Below are 13,452 nucleotides of genomic sequence, written 5' to 3' on the forward strand. Positions count from 1 at the left end.
TCTCTTTCATGGGGGGGAGATCCCAGAGAAGGAGTACAAGGGTTCACTGACCCCTCATTTATTGAACGCAGCGAAACGATTGATCCCCATTAAATGGAGAGACGCGAAAAGTCCGCAAATGTGGGAGTGGATCGACTCCGTAGAGGACACTTATAGGAGTGAGAAATTAAAATGCGGGAGCTATAAACACAAGGAAGGGGAAAAGGATATATGGGTACCCTGGTTGGAATTTAAAAAGTCCTGGAGGTTCGCAGAAAACCTGAGAGAGGAATAGGAACGCATTTTTCAATTAAGGGAAGGAGTTCTTATAGTGGAGTCGTGGGATGGTCAAGGGAGGGGGTGGGTAGGGGGGGGAGGGGGGATTTAGTTGGGGAGGGGGGAGATGGGGTGCTGGGTATTTCTTTGTCACACAGATAAAACTTTTTAAAAATTCCGTACTTACTATAAAAGAGTGAGTTTTAAACGGTGGAAAAAAAAAAAAAAAAAAAAAAAAAAAAAAAAAAAAAAAAAAAAGATGATAATACAAAAACAAACAAATAAATAAAATAAAATTAACAAGTATAAAAATTGGCATAAGAAATGCACCACAAATGATGCTAAACCAGATGTAGAGACGGAATTTTGAATAAAATCATGAGCAAGTCTCTCGCTGTGGTGAAGTCTGAAGTGGCAAAAAAAAAAAAAAAAAAAAAAAAAAAAAAAAAAAAAAAAAAAAAAAAAAAAAAGAAAATGGTCATGCTTTCTACTGCCTCTCACATTGCATGTCTATGATAGCTAACTCATTGAACATTATACTCTCTTTCTGTCTGATACTTTTTCTCAACTGTTCAGAAAAACAAAGAAATTCCTCTAATGGCTAATATCCTATAATCAATACAAAACAAAAATAAAACAATAATGTAGGGTAAATAAAGCAATAATAACCCAAAGCATTTGCTATTCTTGCTCTTTAGAGCCGGTTCACACAGGGGCGGCACGACTTCGGGGGCGACTCGGCTAGGCGTCCTGAAGACGACTTCAGAGGCGACTTGCAAAATGACTTTTGTATAGAAGTCAATGCAAGTCGCCCCGAGTCGCCCCCAAAGTCGTACAAGAACCTTTTTCTAAGTCGGAGCGACTTGCGTCGCTCCTATTAGAATGGTTCTATTGACTAGAATGGGACGCGACTTGTCAGGCGGCTGAGTCACCTGACGAGTCGCCCCAGTGTGAACTGGCTCTTAAACTAAAGGACATAGCATATCTGCAATTTCTATCATACACCCAATAGAATTTGTGGAAATTACTGCAACAATTACATTGTTTTCTAATGTTATTGTATATTTGAAGCTATCACAGGTTATCTAAGCTAACATTCATTATTTTGTGCATCTTTCTTTATTACATTGATAATCTAGCTTATGATAAATGCTTTTCCACTGCCATTTGTACGACGCTTTGGGGGTTATTTACGAAAGGCAAATCCACTTTGTACTACAAGTGCAAAGTGCACTTGAAATTGCACTGAAAGTGCATTTGCAGTCGCTGTAAATCTGAGGGGAAGATCTGAAATGAGGAGAAGCTCTGCTGATTTGATTATCCAATCATGTGCAAGCTAAAATGCTATTTTTTATTTTCCTTGCATGTCCCCCTCGGATCTACAGCGACTGCACTTCTTTCGTAAATTGCCCCCTTTTGACAAAAAGCAGAAAAGTTAGATGGAATGCATTCAGGCCATAAACCTCCCCTAGCAGTGTCTGCAAAAAGACTCCTAATGAGACCTGTCGTAAATGGTCTGCCATATGTAGCCCGGCAGAGCAACGAAAGCAAAGTCTGTTTTTTTTACCTTCCTGAGAAAACTTTATACATAATATACACTGCCTGCTGTAATGAAGTTATTTTCAAAAAAAGCAGTCACATTAGACAAAATACATGCCTATTTTACAAGGTCAAGAAGGCCAATGGGACACACCAGACCCCCTAACATATATCATATATATCATATTTGATATCTAAATTATTGTCATTTCATTTTGCTAAATAATATACTTTTTTCATATGGTGAAACCTTGTCATAGGGGAATGTAGCGCTACCCCCCGTAGGGGCCGCTGATGAATAAGGGATCCCCCACCCTGAACAGCCAGGCACACTAACTGTCTGTTTCCACAGCAATCTTGAGTTAGGAAACAGTCCATGCAGCTTTGTTTTTGCATTTTATTAGGGGTATTGAACTTGGATGGAGTTAAGGGTATTATGAGATGCCCACATGACTTTAGCGCAACTTTTCTAGGAACAACTTCTTCTGTACAGTCAATTTATACATTCCCCAGCTACTCCAGCACAACACTTGCTTGAGACACTACAACTCCCGGCACCAGCTGGTGCACTGTTAGGTGATCTGACAATAGGGCTCAGTCAGATTGGTAGCAAATGCCCTTTACAGGCAGGGACCGCAGGCCCCTTTGGTAGTGTAGAAAAGTCCTGGGGCCCAGCAATCCTCCTGTGGCTACTGATCCCGGCACCACCACTTCAGGCACTGCCTGCCCACCTGGCTGCAGCTGCCCCTTTCTCTAGTCCTCCTGGCTAAGCTTCCACAGTCCATCCAGACTGACTCTGCATCCATTTTAGACTACTCTCACCCAGTCTTCTCAGACTGCCTCTCAGTCGTCCCTGACTGTAACACTCACCATCCCACCTGGCTGTCTTCTCCCTGGAGATCACTCGGACGTGCTCACTGGCTCCTGCTGTCCTCACACCTGCTCTTGTGCCACTGGACAGGATTGCTACTTGGGATATCAGAGGATCCCTCTTGCACTTGAGCTCCCAGACACTAAGTCCACCCCCCACACACACATCAAGGGCCCACCGACAGCCTCCTAGCACTCCATCTTCAATCTTCCACCCAAACTCTCCTGCCCCAGCTGGGCTGACCCTAAGTATTTGAGAGGGCCTGCCCCTTGCCAACCAATCTGTTGGAGATTGGTCAGGGCCCTTGTGAATACTCCAGGCAGCTCCTCATAACCTCCCTTCCATTTTTCTAGAAGTCTTCAGCAAGTTCCAGAAGTAGGGGGAGGTACCAGAGATGCTGCCTGCTGAGACATACCTGCCTTTGGAATCACTCACCCGACCCAGATAAAAACACAGGCCCGGTTGCCAGCCAAGCCTAAACATTTTACCTACTCTAACAAAAAGACCCTAACATAACCTATTTTAGCACACTAGAGGGTGCTACAGGAAAAAAAATACATAGTTAAGATAGTTGTATTTAAGGGTGTGTCTGCTGGAGCATAAAAAACCTCTAGCATTCCTATAGCACACCCCTTGGACTTTTTGATTGGGTGTGTTAATTCTGTAACACCCTCTCCATGATGGTTGCATTTGCAGCTTGAGCTCTCATTTGACATCAAAAATGCCAAAGAGAGTGTCTTTTTCTGAGGGTAAGTCACAAGGCAAACTTTACTTAAATTGGATGTAAAACCGATTCATGAAATTTGACCTGGGCACATATATCTGTAGTGTTTACTTATCTCTCTCCAAGGCACTAAGTCCCTTGTCTTTCTGCTGTTTCATTCCTCTGTTATCAGAATGATAACTTTTGACAAAATCTCCATCAACCAAGATGAAACCAGCCTGAAATTTGTGCTTGGGGGAGGTTGCTATAAATAGATTAGCAGAGAGTTTGTCTTGTCACAGCCCAGCTCTGCACATTCCTTTCTTCATCCGCCTATGTGGAGAGGGGGTGTGTGCCTTTCCTCTAATCAGCTGTCACAAAGTGTATGCCAAGAATCCACTCCTACAGCTGAATGAGGAAGTAAAGATTCTATCCCATTGTTAGAATTCTAAAGAATATAGCAAGCTGAAGACAGCAGATATGCATGTAAAACTTATGTACAGTGATTTGTTTATTCTATGTCTCATCTGAGTCTGATGGGCACTGAACAGGCTGCATTGATGGGCACTAAACAGGCTGAGCTGATGAGCACTGAACAGGCTGAGTTAGTGCGCACTGAACCGGTTGCATTTAAGGGTACTGAACAGGCAGCATTTATGGGCACTGGTGAGGCTGCATTTATGGACACTGGTGAGGCTGCAATGATAGGTACTCATCAGGCTGCATTAATGGACACTGATAAGGCTGCATTGATGGGCACTGGTGAGGCTGAGCTGATGGGCACTGATAAGGCTGCGCTGATGGGCACTGATGAGGCTGCACTGATGGGCACTGGTGAAGCTGAGCTGATGGGCACTGGTGAGGTGACATTAATTGGCACTGATGAGGCTGCGCTGATGAGCACTGATGAGGCTGTACTGATGGGCACTGATGAGGCTGCGCTGATGGGCACTGATGAGGCTGCTCTGATGAGCATTGGTGAGTATAATACACTCTTCAAATTTGCTTTAAAATGCATGGTTTTACCTTTTATGAACGATAAAATAATGATGTTATGCAGTTGCGCTGGTATAATAATGCTATGGGGCTGGTATGAAATTAGTTCCAGAAATAACATATATATCATACAATCATTCCATAAACACATAAAACATACACTGCATATATCATTTGAGGAAAAGAAGCTTATAAAATAGTTTACTATTTGACAATGAAAAATAAAATAAAAATGTCCCCAGATTTTATTTAACAAATCTGGTCAACTTACTTTAAGTATTGTTCTATTGTTTTACTGTTTATTTCCATTTTTTTATATCATTCTGTAAATATTTTCTTGCACAATTTTTGTTCCTTTCATTAAAGCGGGGGTTCACCCTATTAAAAAAAAAAAAAAAAAAAAAAAATGTTATTCTAGCATTACATTCGGCATCGTAGCGCGAGCTACAGTATGCCGGTCTTACATTTTTTATCCCCGTACTCACTGTGCTATTCCACATTGAAGATTCCGGGGAATGGGCGTTCCTATGGTGAGAGAAGGTGATTGACGGCCGGCCCTGGCACGTCACGCTTCTCCGGAAATAGTCGAAATAGGCTTGGCTCTTCACGGCGCCTGCGCATAGCCTGTGTGCAGGCGCCGTGAAGAGCCGAGACCTACTCCGGCTGTCTTCGGGGAGCGTGACGTGCCAGAGCCGGCCGTCAATCATCCTCCGTCTCCATAGGCACGCCCATTCCCCGCGGGAGTCGGAATCTTCAATGTGCAATAGAACAGTGAGTACGGGGATAAAAAATGTAAGACCGGCATACTGTAGCTCGCGCTACGATGCCGAATGTAATTCTAGAATGATGTTAAGGAGGGTGAACCACCGCTTTAAAATGATAACTGACAATTCGTAAACTGGATCTCTAAATGTTCTAATTAGTAATTAAATAACTTTGTCTCTGTAAGGATCTACCAACATGTAAACATTCCTGTCTGCCTTTGGCTAGATTGATACTGACATTTTCTTTAAAAGGTCAGAATTTCGGCAGCAAATGCTGTGGGTGGTGTGTGTGCCCATTAAAACATGTGGCGGTGGCTCTCTGTGTGTGTAAAGGTTTAACTGTTTCTTTAAAGGTCAGAATTGTAGCAGCAGATGCTGTAAATAGTGTATGGTTGCAATAAAACATGTGGTGGTGACTCCGTGTGTATAAAGGTTTAACTGTTCAGTTATCCTGCCTCAGGGATGCTCACTCTAGTGCTTAGATTGTTGTCCTAGAGCTGGAAAATCTCTGCACAGGCTAGGGTTGCCACCTTTTCTTCAAGTCAAACCGGAACACTATAGCGGCGCACAGCCATTTTTTTATAGTAAAAATAAACTATACATATATTTTTTGATTAAATAACATTTCTAATCATATGAAGTTAACCACTTAAGCCCCGGACCATTTTGCAGCTAAATGCCCAGGCCAGGTTTTGCGATTCGGCACTGCGTCGCTTTAACAGACAATTGCGCGGTCGTGCGACGTGGCTCCCAAACAAAATTGGCGTCCTTTTTTCCCCACAAATAGAGCTTTCTTTTGGTGGTATTTGATCACCTCTGCGGTTTTTATTTTTTGCGCTATAAACAAAAATAGAGCGACAATTTTGAAAAAAATGCAATATTTTTAACTTTTTGCTATAATAAATATCCCCCAAAAACATATATACATATTTTTTCCTCAGTTTAGGCCGATACGTATTCTTCTACCTATTTTTGGTAAAAAAATCGCAATAAGCATTTATCGATTGGTTTGCGCAAAATTTATAGCGTTTAAAAAATAGGGGATAGTTTTATTGCATTTTTATTAATTTTTTTTTTTTTACTACTATTGGCGGCGATCAGCGATTTTTTTCGTGACTGCGACATTATGGCGGACACTTCGGACAATTTTGACACATTTTTGGGACCATTGTCATTTTCACAGCAAAAAATGCATTTAAATTGCATTGTTTATTGTGAAAATGACAGTTGCAGTTTGGGAGTTAACCACAGGGGGCGCTGTAGGAGTTAGTGTTCACCTAGTGTGTGTTTACAACTGTAGGGGGGTGTGGCTGTAGGACTGACGTCATAGGACTGAGTCTCCCTTATAAAAAGGATCACTCGATCGATACGCCGCCACAGTGAAGCACGGGGAAGCCGTGTTTACATACGGCTCTCCCCGTTCTTCAGCTCCGGGGAGCGATCGCGACTATAAACGAATAGCCGTGCCGTCGTCCCGGATCGCTCCCCGAGGGAATCCGACCGCCGCATGTAGCGCGCGGGGGGGTCCCGATCGGACCCCCCACCCGCTAGAAGGCCGGGACGTATATATACGCCCTTCTACCTGTCCGTGCCATTTTGCGGACGTATATAGTCGTGCGGCGGGCGTTAAGGGGTTAATCATAAGATTCCCCCTTTATATCAGAGTCCACAGAGTTCCCCTTTTACATCTGAATCTGTAGAGTTCCCCTTTTACATCTGAATCTGTAGAGTTCCCCTTTTACACTTTTACATCTGAACTCGCAGAGCTCCCTCAGGCCTCGTACACACGACCGAGAAACTCGACGGGGCAAACGCATCGTTTTGCTCATCAAGTTCCTTGTGAAGCCGTCGAGAAACACGACAAGCCAATTTTCTCCATTCCCGTCAAGGAAAAAGAGAAAATGCTTTCTTTTTGGCTCGTCGAGTTTCTCGACAGTTTCCTCGATGAAAATGTACACACGATCGATTTCCTCGGCAAAAAAATATCTCCCAGCAAGTTTCTTGCTGGTTTTTGCCGAGAAACTCGGTCGTGTGTATGAGGCCTCACACTGTATGCTATGATTTAATATTTCTAATTCTCTTCAATTACACAGGGCTAACCCATTGGGGGCACTCTGCAGGCACCGGCTCCCCTGATCCTCGGAGGGCGTCCACTGTGCGGCTCCTTGCAACCCCCCTGGGGTCTGTTTTGGTTTCCCTCTCTCCCCCATGGGGTTGTGGGTGGCGCTCCCTTCGGATTTTCTAACGGCTCTGCAGACCTCTGGTCATTACAAAACCCACTTCATTCGTTAACGGTAAACCTTATTCTTGGGTCAATTTATGTGATTTATATTTATACTTTTTTGATCGCAAATTTATGTTATGTATATTTTTGTAGAATCAACCATCCCCCTGAAGAGACCACTTAGAGGTCGAAACGCGTCGGGGAACGCACATCACACAGCATAAAGCAATGTTGTATACATTTGTCCAATATTGTGGAATATGTATTGTATCACCAGATCCGTAAAGGGTTTTCTTTTAATTGTTATTGCATTTAAAATGTATGTTATTGACAACCATAAAATAAACCATGTTTTATTATATTACATTTGTTACACTTTTATACCTTTGCTGTCCAAAGCCCCGTGGGGTAAATTCCTTTTTCTACACGATTCAATCTTGGGGTTCGCAGCATTCTTGTCTCTTCGCTTATGTGTCTTTCCTCAGCCAACAAAAATTTTTTTGGGTGGATAAACACCCGTTCCCCTTGACACATTGAGACTTGACTTGAACTGTGCGTTTTTTCCGCCCTGTCATTAAACCCCTGCATCCCCACTTGCACCTTGACATTTATTCAAGGATTACTTATGGGTGTTTCTCACCATAGATAAGACACCCATTATTTGTGGGACTAGAGTGAATGATTCCTTTCTTCTCTCTTCTCCCCACGCATCAGCAAGCATCTACCACGTACTTCTGAATTGCATTTCTGCTCAGACACCCACAGGGGTATCTGCTGGGGATCACACACACGCATGGGTTTTCATGATATGGAATTAGCACACAGCTCATGTAAATATTTTTGATGTATAGTTCACATGCATTTTATGACACCGTTCTACACCATCATGTGCATTATTGCCATGTTTGCAACCAGTTTTTATTGTAGCCGGTCATCCGGGGAGGCCCCTCTGTGCCCCCGGGTGGGGGGGGGTTTCCGCGGTCCCATGGGGGTTCCCGACAAGGTGGTGGGGGGCGGTGGAGTGTTCCACATTCCCACCCCCCCTTTTTCTGCTCAGGTGCGGCCGGGGGTTCTCGACCGCCCACTGGGCTTTGCCTTGCCGGCGGCGTTCTGCGATCATCCCCGTATGGCCGTGGCGGGCTGCGCGCGCATGAGGCGCCGGCGTGCGCGGCTCGTCACGACGTCATGCAGCTTGCGACGGGGGTGACGACAGTGGTCGGGGTCCCCCGACCTTCCGGAGCGCCGAGGGAGCCGCACCAGGGCCGCTAGTGCAGCGGCCCTTACGTCATCTCCGTGATCTATGGGGAAGCCTGGAGCCAGCATGTGTTTAGCCCCCACTCATGGCCACGCCCACTGGCATAAAAAAGATAGTCTGCCTGTGAGTCAAGTCTTGATTCCAGGCAGCTGAGCATGGACAGCAGTGTTAAGCCCCCATTCATGGCCACGCCCACTGGCATATAAAAGACAGTCTGCCTGTGAGTCAAGTCTTGATTCCAGGCAGCTGAGCATTGACAGCAGTTCATTCCTTTTATCTCCTCCAACATTGGAAGCCTGGGTCTTCCCTGCACTGTCTGCAGCCTAGATCTGAATACTCAACAACAAGCTCTACAAGCCCACAATTTACCTACTCATATCCATTCAATCCCTTATCAGGTAACGGCACCCTTTTATTAGTACACTCCTATGTTGATTTTTCAACTTTCACTCCCCCCTTCTTTTTGTTTTTTTGTTTTCTTGTTTATTTATTTATTTATTTATTTTTATTTTCATATATTTCCAACATTTTTACTATCACCATATGTATCCACATATTCTTTGATGGTCCACATAACATACACATTGTAATGTGTCTCACACATCCCCACCCATGGACACGCACTCTTTACCAGACTAATAAAGTCTCTTAATCACTTTTGTCTGCCAATGGAGCACTCTTATACTATTTTTATATTAAGTACCTTAATATACACATCAATTCCTGACCATTATTCATTGACTAGTTACCCCTTCGGGTCATCAATGAGTAGATCTAATTCAATAAAGAAGAAAAAAGGAAAAAATGTTTTTCTTTTTTTTCTCAGATAAGATTATAAACCTGCTGCCAGTCCCTCTTTTTTATATACATGCCTTACCCACAGATAATCCTACACTTTAGCACAATATGCTATGATTTAATATTTCTAATTCTCTTCAATTACACAGGGCTAACCCATTGGGGGCACTCTGCAGGCACCGGCTCCCCTGATCCTCGGAGGGCGTCCACTGTGCGGCTCCTTGCAACCCCCCTGGGGTCTGTTTTGGTTTCCCTCTCTCCCCCATGGGGTTGTGGGTGGCGCTCCCTTCGGATTTTCTAACGGCTCTGCAGACCTCTGGTCATTACAAAACCCACTTCATTCGTTAACGGTAAACCTTATTCTTGGGTCAATTTATGTGATTTATATTTATACTTTTTTGATCGCAAATTTATGTTATGTATATTTTTGTAGAATCAACCATCCCCCTGAAGAGACCACTTAGAGGTCGAAACGCGTCGGGGAACGCACATCACACAGCATAAAGCAATGTTGTATACATTTGTCCAATATTGTGGAATATGTATTGTATCACCAGATCCGTAAAGGGTTTTCTTTTAATTGTTATTGCATTTAAAATGTATGTTATTGACAACCATAAAATAAACCATGTTTTATTATATTACATTTGTTACACTTTTATACCTTTGCTGTCCAAAGCCCCGTGGGGTAAATTCCTTTTTCTACACGATTCAATCTTGGGGTTCGCAGCATTCTTGTCTCTTCGCTTATGTGTCTTTCCTCAGCCAACGAGGCCTCACACTGTAAGACTGTGTAGACTCTGATGTAAGGGAGAACTCTGGGGACTCTAACATAAGGGATGCTCTGGGAACCCTGATTTAGGGGGAACACTGAGAACTCTGATGTACGGAGAGGACTCTGATGTAAGGGGGAACACTGTGGCCTTTGGTGTAAAGGGGAACACTGATGTAAGGGGTGTTCTGAGAACCCTAATTTACCTTAGTGTACTCACTCAGAGGCAGGAGAGAGAAGGGGGGGACTTCAGTCACAGACAGGGATGGATGGTGAGCTCACTCAATGCTTGGCAGTCGGCACCTCTCATCCAGATGTTTCTGAGGCTGCTGGACTTCAAATTTCCAGCCCGCACTTTCCTTTTCGGAGGAGTGTGGGCATACACAGAGGGGTAGGGGCAGGAGGAAGGGAAATAGCACCTCTCTCCTCTCCCGTCTGAATGTGTGTGGTGTGGGGGGGAGTGTTAGCGCTGGCTTTGGGCAGCACGAAAGAGAGTGTAACAGACATTCTCGGTTTAGACACCTGCAGCCAGCAACCCTGCTGGAAAGCCATTGTCCTGTCTGAATAATGTGTCTGGGTTTCAGGCAGTCTGAAACCTGGACACGTTATTCCAAGCCTGAACTGTCCAGGTGAATCCTGGACAGGTGGCAACCCTAGCGCAGGCTGAGCCTTAGTGTGTAATACATCACATTCTTGTCACAGTGATCTGAGAATGTAATTGTACCCTGTTGCAGACAGCATGATACGGCAACACAGACACATTACATTCCACTTGGTGGAAAGCAGAGAGAGCTGTTTGGGCAAAATAATGGTTCTTGGGTACATGCCACTACTGTAGTGTAGCAACTTGCAGAAGGGAGCAGACTCCACACACTGGAATGTGGACAAATGCAAAGCCAGCAGTTTTACCAAGCTAACATTAAGAAGTTGGGCATGGGCATGAATTTTTGGACATTTTTTCTTCCATTGCAGTTGCAAATACTTTCAAAAAGTCCCACGCCACAGAGCTTTGTGGACTGGCCAAGAGGATAACAAATAAAACCAAAGAATTTCCAAGCTCAACTTACCAACCAGCCTGCGACCAAGCGAATTAACCTGTCTAACTATATGCGTTAAAAACAGGGGTTTAGTTGCACACATTTGCAAATACATGCGTAAGCTGCAGGCCCCGCCAAGGCACCTTGTATCCTGCAGACCCTAACTTTAAATTTGGAGAGTCTTCATAGTGGGAGCACATGTATTCTGATTGATAGATGAAGGGCAGATGACTTGAGGGAGCCCAACCCACCTTAAAGGTGGAGGAACACACTAGACACCCAGCACATTGCACAATGGCAGCAAAGGTGTCAGTGCGTTGCCTGAACAATATGTCAACAATACAAAAAAAGGTCACTGCCTCCACCCATAATTGGTCTTCACAGCAAGGAGCACTGGAAGGGCAAACGCATGTCAAATAAAACCAAAGAATTTCCAAGCTCAACTTACCAACCCGCCTGCGGCCAACTGAATTAACTTGTCTAACAATATGCATTAAAAACAGGGGTTTAGTTGCCCACATTTGCAAATACATGCGTAAGCTGCGGGCCTCTCCAAGGCACCCTGTATCCTGCAGACCCTAACTCTAAATTTGGAGAGTCTCCATAGTGGGAGCACATGTATTCTGATGGATAGATGAAGGGCAGATGACTGGAGGGAGCCCAACCGTCTTTAAAGGTGCAGGAATACACTAGACACCCAGCACATTGCACAATGGCAGCAAAGGTGTCAGTGCGTTGCCTGACCAATACAAAAAAGGTCACTGCCCCCACCTATAACTGGTCTTCACAGCAAGGAGCACATGAAGGGCAAAAGCATGTCAAATAAAACCAAAGAATTTCCAAGCTCAACTTACCAACCAGCCTGCGACCAACCAAATTAACCTGTCTAAAAGTATGCATTAAAAACAGGAGTTTAGCTGCACACATTTGAAAATACACACATAAGTTGCAGGCCCCGCCAAGGCACCCTGTATTCTGCAGAGGGTAACAGTGGCCTGTACCTGTGGGGCAGTGCTGGCAGATTGATTAGAATGGCTACTCCATCTAGTCCTCTGCAAGCTGCCCCTAGACAAAATTCGCCCTCACTTCTGTTAAGGTACTTTTCTCCTCCTATATGAAAGAAGAAACGTTTGTGTATAACCAAGATCATCTTCCTGCAGAAAGTTAGTGATCATGTGATCAAATAGTTCCACCAACTCCTCATAGCTAGCTTGTGGGGCAATTGTAGGATTAGAAAAAGGAATCAATAGGAGCACTTGCAGACAACTAGCTTCTCTGCTCCTGGAAGGAGAAAGAGGAGAAAGGCTTTATCAGCCACTTCTATATTTCCTGCATATGCTGTGGCTATAAAGCATGTTACACTGAGATAGAAAAAACAGACATGCCCTGACTCTAGATGGCTTATTCCCCACTTTGACAAAGTGGAGCTAAGACTGCTGGATTCAGGGGTGATTATAGGATAGCTTCTGTTTTGCAGCTTTAGAGGAAAACTGATGCCCGCTACACTATCCAGCCACTTTACAATATGTTTGGCTGTTATTTCTCAAATAATGCATGATCATTTCTGTTTCAAGGTAAAATATGTGTTTTCTCTCCCTCTTCCATTGCAGGCTACTAAAACTGCTTACATATTATCTACCACTGAAAAATATGTGTGGTTATTGTCTCTCAGACAATGCTCTCTCATTTGTATTGCAAGATAAAACCTGCATTTTCTCTTTCTTTTTTGCTGTCTACTCAGGTGTGTGTATATTGTTCTGACACTAGCCACTTTCTTCCAAACACATACCTAAAGTCTATATTTTGACAATTTTGGAATAATTGGGGATACATGTATGCGAAGGGGGATTTTAAGTGTTTTTGTGCATTCTCTTTTAAAACTTTTTAACTTTTTAAGACAATGCAGTGTGGTATTGCAAAAAAATAAGCTCACAAACTCTACTATGAAACTATTGCCACTGGACATTTAGTACAATGTTGAGGGCTTAATATTTTTTTTAAGTTAGTTAATTTTTCTATCATTTTTACATTTGTTGTGGATACTACTGCTGCACAATTCAAGCCTATTACTGTTTGATTAAAAAAAATCTGATAATATCCTGCCTATTAAGCAGTATGGCTAGAAAATTGGAAGAATTTAATACCAACATTCAGTCCCCAAAGATTTCGATGGAGCTCGCAGTTGAGTTCAGGTTTTGCGTATTTGAAGCAGGATTTAATCAGGAGAAAAAAAAAAAG

At 43.6% G+C, this 13,452-nt stretch overlaps 2 long non-coding RNA genes across 2 annotated transcripts; both read left to right on the forward strand.

Annotated features, from left to right (window-relative positions):
- Positions 1-7,188: 7,188 nt before the first annotated feature.
- Positions 7,189-7,713, forward strand: LOC120935438. Its single transcript, XR_005748486.1, has 2 exons — positions 7,189-7,422; positions 7,506-7,713. It is a non-coding gene; the product is annotated as an uncharacterized LOC120935438 (long non-coding RNA).
- An 828-nt stretch (positions 7,714-8,541) lies between these two features.
- LOC120937724 lies at positions 8,542-10,046 on the forward strand. Its single transcript, XR_005748748.1, has 2 exons — positions 8,542-9,005; positions 9,555-10,046. It is a non-coding gene; the product is annotated as an uncharacterized LOC120937724 (long non-coding RNA).
- Positions 10,047-13,452: the final 3,406 nt, after the last annotated feature.

The sequence above is a fragment of the Rana temporaria genome, chromosome 4 (assembly GCF_905171775.1).
Source record: "Rana temporaria chromosome 4, aRanTem1.1, whole genome shotgun sequence".
NCBI classification, from domain to species: Eukaryota; Metazoa; Chordata; class Amphibia; order Anura; family Ranidae; genus Rana; species Rana temporaria.